This window comes from Toxorhynchites rutilus, chromosome 2 (genome assembly GCF_029784135.1).
Source record: "Toxorhynchites rutilus septentrionalis strain SRP chromosome 2, ASM2978413v1, whole genome shotgun sequence".
NCBI classification, from domain to species: Eukaryota; Metazoa; Arthropoda; class Insecta; order Diptera; family Culicidae; genus Toxorhynchites; species Toxorhynchites rutilus.
This window is the reverse complement of record NC_073745.1, coordinates 136,004,519-136,014,192: the sequence shown is the minus strand read 5'-3', so window position 1 is coordinate 136,014,192 and position 9,674 is coordinate 136,004,519.

Genomic DNA, 9,674 nt, shown 5'->3' with positions numbered 1-9,674 from the left:
CTCGAAACACTGCCACGACTGCCTATGCTTTCAAAAACAATGAACGGAAAAGTATTACATTCAATCAAAATGTCTCGGCCAAAGAAGAGAAGGGTTAAGACTCTCCAACGTGAATATGTGAAAACAATACGACCAACGAAGGAAAATATTAATGAATTATCAGTATCGAATTACTATGCGGAAAAACTTGTTAATATCAAAAAAGCCCCAATTCGCATGTGTTATAAATATGCTCATGTTACGCTCGCGTATAATCAGAATATTACTTCATATGCAAATGCATGTTCTATATATATTTGTATTTGCAATTGTGCATCGGAACATATCGTTCATTCATTTAACTTCAGTATTGAATTGTTATTTGTTATTATTTGCGGTCGTTTGTCTGCTCTCAGCCACCAAAGCAAGGAATCATACTACATACTTTATTCAACGATGTAATAGTTTACTTTTTTTTCTAAATGAATTTTAATGTCTAGTGATTTTTTAACGAATATATACGGATTTTCTATGCCTAATAGGTAACGGGATCGATTTAAACAAAATATAATAAGTGCGTAAAGATAAGAGGGTCTATTTCAAGGGGAAATTAATTCCGATCGCAAAGGGTTAATGGTCGCCGAGACGCAAACTTGCTCCTGATTCCTTCATATCCCTTTATAGCTCTACTTGTACACCCAAAATTGATTTTTAGCTCATGTTTTGTCATCCCAATTTATGACATTAAATGAGACAGAACATAACAGAAAATGTCATGACTCACAAATACATTTGTATATAATACATGGTACAGCAATATAAGATTAATACGAGCGAGCGAAACAAAAGACAAATAAGCTTTCCACATGCTTTGTCACATACACGGCCCAGAACGAGATAGATATTGTTCTCCTTCATGCGCTCCTTTTTTACTCTTAGAAAACACTCCACAACTTCATTTTATAATCAGGTGCAATATTATCACGTATTTAATGACCAATTAAGCACCATTAACCATGTGGATAGCGTAGTCGTGTAAATTAGCTTTGCATTCCAGCCGGCCTAGGTTCGATCCCCATTGACGTCGTATGGAATTTTTGTTTAGCACAATCCCAAATGAAATGATAAAAGAAAACAGAAAGAGATGTCTGCACGCATACATACAAACCATTTTTAAGCTTTCAATATAGCTTATTATTTGCGCATTTGACTCAACAGCACACTAAATGGCATAATTTCTGCCAAAGATGACATGGTTCCACACTTCTCTGACGATTCTGGCATCATCCCGATCCGTTGTCAAGCGTTTGCGTCCACGTCCTACCCGGTCGCAAGCAGCTCTTGGTACTTTTTCCGTTTTTCCAAAGCTTGTAAATTAAACTAATGCTTACGTTGTACTTGTCCGCTACGTTCCGAAAAAATACGCCTTCTTGGCGGTCCTTAACTATTAGTTTTCGCGCAGAAATTTCGATTTACATGATCAGTAAGAAAAAACCTATAACAGCTTGCGAAACCATATTCAGAATCAACAAACTCAATCTGACTTTAGAGAATTATTGTACCCAAACACCGAAAGCGTACAGAAATGTCATTGATACCAGTAATGACGCGCTATCTCCAGCTGAATACGAAAACTGTTCACCTGTATTCTTTTTTGTGCCACATCCAAAATTACCGTTTCTACAACATTATTCATTTGTTCACAAATATGATCGAATCTGGCACAACGAATGTGTACATCTTGTACTGCAATCCAAACACAATATTTGTGGTGATAACTGATATCTTAGTTATGTAAAACAAACGATTTATCAGTAAGCAGGACAAATTCAAACAATGTATTCTATATTATTACCAGTACTGTAGCTCTTTAAAATTACCACTTGTTCCGATCAATGCCATTAACTCTTGCAGACCAGCGGTTTGGCTGTCGTAATAACTTCGACTTCTTCAGATAGGTAATCCGTCTATGGCGTAAAATACGGATAAAGATTGTAGCTACTAGCTACAGATGAATCATACTTTGCGAAACATTTCTAACACGTGTTTGAAATATACTTTTTATTTTAGAAAAAAAACGGGAAGAATTAATTCGCGTATCTAATAGATGGATTTGATTATTTTGATTAGTGAGCATAATGTAATGAATAGTTGTTAATATGAATGGGTGTTAAAGCGCGTGTTTGTTTTTTTTGTTTTTTACAATGGAAGAACCACGTAGATATTTTATCGTTTCAACTTTACTAATTAAGAAACTTGCTAAATCCCGAAGGGATTTATAAAAAACTAGCAGACCCGGCAAACTTCGTCCTGCCCAAAATTTATTTTTCGTTATCACATTCACGCTTTTTTACTAAGCGCACGATCGATTTTCTAATCTACTCTTGAAAATTACCTTTTAATATAACATTCCTAGTACATCTACCAAAGCTCGTCATTATAATATCAGATTTTTTTCGGACACAATTCTCGTTCAAGATTTTTCAACCACTTGCAAATAACATGTTTATCCGTTACATGGAATAAATGTTTGATACAGAAAATATGATAGAATAAAGACAGCCTTAAATCGGACAATACCTTTCTCGAGTTTTGCTCTTATCAACACATTCGGGGATCCATTTTTATTTATATAGGTAGAAGAAGATATAGGAGTGCGTTTAATCACATTAAAAAAAAAAGAGTGGGTTATATCTATGATATAACCGCAAGGTTGACGTGGAACTACCTTAGCTTAGCAATCATTCGTTTGTATTGATTAAATTCTTGATTGAATGAAACAGTTTCCAAATTCAATTGAGTTCAATATATTTGCTCTGTGAGTGAAAAAAATGAACAAATGCCATGTAAAGTCAATTCATTTATTGTGATTGATTGTTCTTCGTTACAAGTAAATTTAATGACGGACCTTTTAGGTTTGGTATGATGACTAGAACAAAATATATGTACGGAAGAATTATCAAACGTTTGATGAACCAGCCTAAGGCTGAAAATCTTTCCAATAAAGACAAAAAAAAATATCAAACGATTATTTTATTTTACATTTCCCTCTGAATTTTACATCCCAAAAGTGTACATACTTCTCGAATCTCGAATTTGCTTGAAACTGGGAAGTTCATTCGCTTCTAGTGCCTGCACGATTTTCCCAGGTTCCTAAGTTTAGAAGATCATGTTAGGACAGACATATTCCACTCTGCACAAAGGCAAGCGAGGACAAAAGTAGTCGCAGTTTGCATTCATTTGCAGAGCCGATTTCCCCCAGAAACCTCGGTTTTGAAGTCTGTGTTAGGGAAACACATTTCAATCGGAACAAAAATATCCCCGATTTGTATGAATTCGCAATGCCGATTTGCCCACGCTCCATGGATTTGAAGTCTGTGTTAGGGAAACACATTCCAGTCGGAACAAAAATACCCCCGACTTGCATGAATTTGAAATACCGATATCTCCAGGCACCTTGGTTTAGAAATCTCTATTAGGGAACACATTTCGGTGGGAACAAAAGCTCCCCCTACTTTCGTGTGTTCTTCTTCTTCTTTTTGGCTTTAAGAGGTTTTAAACTTTTCAGTTCACTCGCCTCTAGGCTCTTTCGTGTGTTTGCAATGCCGATTTCGCTGCTTGGTTTTAAAGTCTGTGTTAGGGAACATTTTTCGATGAGAACAAAAATCCCCCTACTTTCATGTATTTGCAATGCCGATTTTCCCAAGGCCGCTTGGTTTTGATGGCTGTGTTAGGGAAACCGTAAATCGGGCCAATCAAAACGATGCAGTTAGGGCGTTTAGATAACACCTATTATTTTACAGTTATTCAATTGTTTATCTAATGAAAAACAACATTTTGTTAGTTGCGATAGATGCGTAGAAATATTATTTATTCTTATTATTATTTATTTCTTTGTTCATCTGACAAATGTCTTAATGAATATAAACATAAAAAACAAAATTTTAAAATACAAACATTAAAAACAAAACAAAACATTAAAAAACATGAATGCGTCCAATCCTTTGATGAAATCTGGTAGATGACTCTTCAAACTCGAACAGATCTTCTACTATCGAGAAAGTACGAATCATTCCCGTTACGGGTTCATTATGACCAAAACTAGAACGGTGTGTCGCGGGCTGTAAAAGGCTTGTTGAGCGAAGAACTCTGGATGGCGCACGCATATTGATGCGGGAAAGCAGCACGGGTGAGTCAATTTCATCGTTGAGTATCTTGGCGACGAGCGTACATTGTTGATGTTTCCGTCTTCGCTCAAGAGTATCCAACCCTAGCAAGAGACATCTGTCAGGATAAGGCGGAAGATTCTGAGGACAGCGCCATGGCAGGGAGCTGAGAGCACGACGAATAAACATTTTCTGTACTCGTTCAATACGTAGGATCCACGATAGTTGATAGGGCATCCACACTACAGAAGCATTTTCCAAAATAGGGCGCACTAATGAACAATATAGCGCCTTCAAACAATAAGGATCCGTGAATTCTCGGGAGATCCTCAAGATGAATCCAAGTTGGCGGTAGGCCTTGGAAGCTAACGTCGAGCGATGTATGCTGAAAGTAAGCTTCGGATCCAGTATCACACCGAGGTCGTTCACCTGATTGACACGGGCCAGCACATGGTTTTCCAGAGAGTAGTCAAAGGATATTGGTTCCTTCTTGCGATGAAATGTCATGATAACACATTTGGCAATGCTTACTGTCATTTTGTTCAATTGACACCACACCCAGAAGCTGTTGCAAACTGACGGCAATCCTCAATGCATTTAACGGTGAGAAAAATTTTCAAGTCATCTGCGTAGATGAGAACACAACCTGGTTTCAAAAATGTGGTGACGTCATTGTAAAAAATGGCAAACAATAGAGGTCCCAAGTTACTGCCTTGAGGAACTCCGGAAGCGGCGGTGAACGGTATTGAAAGATGGCTTCCAAGCTTCACTCGAAGTGATCTCCCGGAAAGATACGACGACAAATTCCCTATCAAGTGATGCAAACATCTCTCCTATACAGTACGAAATGTTCGAGCTATAAGCATTCGAAATCTTTCATTTTTTCCTGCATGTTCTGTGTTTAGGTTTTCATTTTACCCTCCATATATTCTGGTTAGACGTAGTCCCACGTCAAAATCAATAGTCATGTTTGATTGAAATATGTGTATTATTTTTACGGGACTCCCTCTCCATTTCAGAGGAGGGAGGGGTGTAATACCATCATATAAACATTTCTCATATTAAAAACCTTCACATGCCAAATTTGGCTTAATTTGATTTTTGAGTTATGCAGAAATTTGTGTTTAATTTGTATGGCAGCCCCCCTAAGAGAGAGGGGAGGAGTATTTAACCACCATAAAAACATTTATTGCATCCTGAAACATGCAAAATGCAAAATTTCATTTCGTTTGCTTGATTAATTCTCGAAAAATGCAGAAATTTGTGTTTCATTTGTATGACAGCCCCCAACACAAACTATCATAAGAACCTTTCCCGACCCCAAAAACCGCTACATACCGATTTTCATGTCGATCGGCTCAGTAGTTTCCGAGCCCATAAGAATCCGAAAGACAGAAAGACAGACAGACATCATCACTCCATTTTTATATATATAATAGCTGACCCGGCAATCTTCGTCCTGCCCTACATTTGTTTCTTGTTATCAATACCTTCAAACATTCACGTTTTCTTACTATAAGCAAGTTCATGGGTCCAACCGCAGAACGTGCCAAGAACCAGTCACGGTTAGATGACGCAGAATCCGATTTCGAAACCGTGACTAACATCAAATGATTCATCCGAGGCATAGCTCGCAATCGCGCGACCGATGATACCACCGTGTGGTTGTTTGCCTCGTGTGAAATTTTCTATTTGTTCACTCAACACCGATATCAGATTGGTCGCATAGCCGAATGTGGCCGTTTCATGGATTGACGGCTGTTCACTCGAATACAAACTCGCATGGACCCCGCGTGTATTATGAATGATAGGCAACGCGTATCGTCATCATTCCGTTCCGATTGGAATCTAAGATAACCTTCCTCCGAGCGTAGCCGGTAGCAATCATCGGATTTGATGCTTTGATGTTTTCACGCGTATCTGGAGTCGGTTTAATAGTACCAACTCTGGGAACAATTCGACAGTGGGTTTATGCAAAAATTGTCACCTGCCTGTGATAGATTATTATAGCCTGCAGAAATTACACTCAAAACGATGGCGATATAGTTGGGTACAGTTTTTCTCAGGCCAACAAATCAATATTGTAATTAAAAAAAAACTAGTCTTTTTCACGGAAACCAATAAAGCTTCTGAATTTGGATATATGCCATCATGTGGAAATCAGGAAAAATTAACAAATTTCGATTCACAAGAAGTACACGGATCCATACAGTTTATTTTATTTCATTCCATCTGGAGAATGTGACAAGTTTCTATGGATCAATTCTAGTACATTTGTTTAGACAACAATTTACATAAAACAAAAAAGGCATTTTTATTTCCAATTTATCCAGTGTGCGTGTTACAACTAAACGAAGATGGGACAAAATAAACTTAAATAGATGATAAAAATATTACACTTTCAATTTCCTTGTGCTGGTCGGAAAACTTATTCTCCTCCCATCAGTTCCATTCAACGCTGTTGGCGCTGATAAGTTCGCCTCAGTTTCAGAGGAAATGGTGCCACTAAATCATAAATCGGATGAAAAGTTTGTTCTTTCTCCTGTCGAAGCATCCTGTCGCAATCCGAGAAGTTCGATTCGTTTGGGTGAGAGTGAAAAAGATCCTATGCCGGAGGGGAGGATGCTACATCGTCCTGAAAACAGAGCCTTTTTCAGTCGTTTTAACCGTAAAACAAGATTCAGAACTCCGAGACAGTGCGCGAAAATAAAATTTGCAATCTATCAACAATCGGTTTACCGAGCGCGAAAACTTTGTTCATTGAAAATTCATGCACTTTTCATGCAGTTGATTAAAACGTTTTTTTTCACTCTATTGCATATTGCAACATTGCATAGGAATGGAAGGCGCCCATGATTGATTTAACTTGTTTTCAACCATGATAATAATTACTGAGATTATGATTACGTTTAGGGAGCGCTGAAGGTACGTCTTATTATTTCTAAATATTCTCTTTTTTTCTCTTCGTAATACTATAGATATTTGATTTGATTTGATTTATTCATTACTAGCTGATTAGGCAAACTTCATCACGCCCAAATGGATTTTTTGTTGTTCGTCGACCTTTTAAAATTACCTTTTACTATAAGATTCTTGGTACTTCTACCAAAATAGACGAATTTCGCGCAAATTCGTCTATGGGATTGGCATGACCCTCTCAGAACCTTATAAAACATTCTGGTCGTGAAGATCTTACCTAATTAAGCAACTTGGCATAGGGGAAAGTAGTCCTAATCCGACCGGTGGCCCTGAACCGACCTTCCCCGGGATCTCTGCAATGGTACTACCTCCCGAGTTTTTAGTGTTGTCAAAGCGTTGTCCTGCTCCGTTGTCATTCTAGCGTATTGGCGCCGTTTTGTGATTTCAATCCTCAAAAAAGGAAAAGGTAAATTTTTGACTTGTACGGAAAATGTGTTAAATGTTCTTGTAGCTGTCGAAAAAAACAATACTAGCCAATTTATATTGCTTATGGTCTGCTCTTCGAAACAAGCTACGTAAATTGAATCTACCTGTTGTCTGTAGATCCGCGGTTATTTGAAAAAAAAAGTCGGGGTGGCCCTGAACCGACCTAAAAAAGATGTTCCTAAACCGACCTTGTCCAACCTTCTGTTTTGCTTCGTAGTTTTTGAAGACGTTCACTTATTAACTCATTAACTCATTAACATTAACTGATTAACTCCCGTCCATCACCGGCGGCGACAATTCCAACATTGTTGCTGAGTTTTTTCATCATAATATAGAGTTGTCTTCATAAACCATTTTCGTATGATACTTTTTCACCACTTGCAAACGAAAATGTTTTTCATTTTAATAGAATACCAGTTTGATATGGAAAAGCTGATTTTCATTCATAATTTTAATTTTGAAAACGTGTTCATTCCGACTGAAAATCAGCTATTCTTTCATGCTCCCCTAAACTTGTAAACGAAGCTCAATGCCGCCAGCGCGGATATGTCAATGTGTTGTTTTTAAATACATTCAACTGATCCGTGGACACAATAAGAACAAGATTTTCATACGAATTTTATTTTGTTTTTGTTTACATGAAAAGTGGAGACGCGAATGCTAGATTGTGACTGCAAATCAACAGACTGCGTCGGGCGAATGTTTTAGTTCAAAACGCAATCAATGATAGCTGATGAGAAGAAACGCACAACGCGGCATTCTGTTTCCACCTTTAAGTTTCCGTTTCCGTTTCCGTTTCTGCATGTGCTCTTTAACTACCTCCATTTCGCTTCAACACGATCTTCGTCTCCCTTTCATTATCTACCTCCACTTCACAAACTTCATTTCCGGTCTATAACAGTCGTTTTCAATGACCCGGAAGCCACCATTTTCGTATCCGAGAAGGCATAGGAATACAAAATACGACTTTCGCTGTTTGAGTATTTCCACCTAACAGCCATATCGTAGGAGTTTCCCCTCGTTGCTAGTCGCAAACCGGAAAGAGATCACAAGCGGAAGAATTTTGTTTCGTATATATTTGAACAGATTGCAAGACAATTCCAAGGGAAAACAAAATATCCATTCATCCATTTATTGAGATTTGATTTGGATGCACATTCAAACAATTAATTACTAAGCCAATGGTAGTCTTACGTTAACCTTGCGGTTATATCACAGATATAACACACTTCTAGTTTTTTCGTTTTGGGTCTGAAAAGCTGCAGATTTGAATGTCGACATCTGCCAACAGGAAGGTCAGGGTTTAATTTTTATGAAATCCCGTTCGCAGGCCGTTCCAACCATATTAGGATCAAATGAAGGAGTCCAGCTTTTGTTGAGAAATCAAAACAAAAAAGCCTGTTGGACTGTTGCGTTAAACTACATGAAGTAGATCTAGCGCAGAATATTCGCAAACCAAAGGTCCATCTCTGAGTAATGTTGTGATCAGACTCAATGCAATGTTTTTCTTTTGCCATTAAGAAGGTTTTATTAAAATCCAACGGTTGAAAAATCGCTACTAAAAGTAGAATTCCCCATAATCAGGGCAAACCAGGCGAAAGACCTTCCGGACCCGGTCCAACGATGGAGAAGGGGATGTTGGAGTACATTGGCCATTTCCCTCGGGAATTACAAGATCGGTCAAAATCGTCTAAAGAAGAAGCCGAAAATTAAAAAGCAATTCAAGCTCACATGTTATGACAGCGACACACCTGACAGGGAACTGAAAAAGTTGATTTGACAAACTTGCAACTACGCAGCTTGTGATGTCTTGTTCGTCCTATCTAATATTATAATAAATACGTTTCTTGTTTAGATAAGTTTGATTTCCCATTCGAAACAAAAACTAAGTGCTATGGAGGGGTGACACCCTAGTAACCCGCCCTGGATGTCACCCAATCACGCTACGCCACTGGTTGAAACATCTGCAGGCAGTTATCTATGCCAAAGGAGGACATACGAAATTCTAGTGACTGGTTTTTTATGCTTTTGTTTCAAATACACGACATGTATTCTTTTTATTTGCCAGACCGAAATGAGCAATTAATATTCATTTTACTATTTTGAAGAACAAACCAAACATTA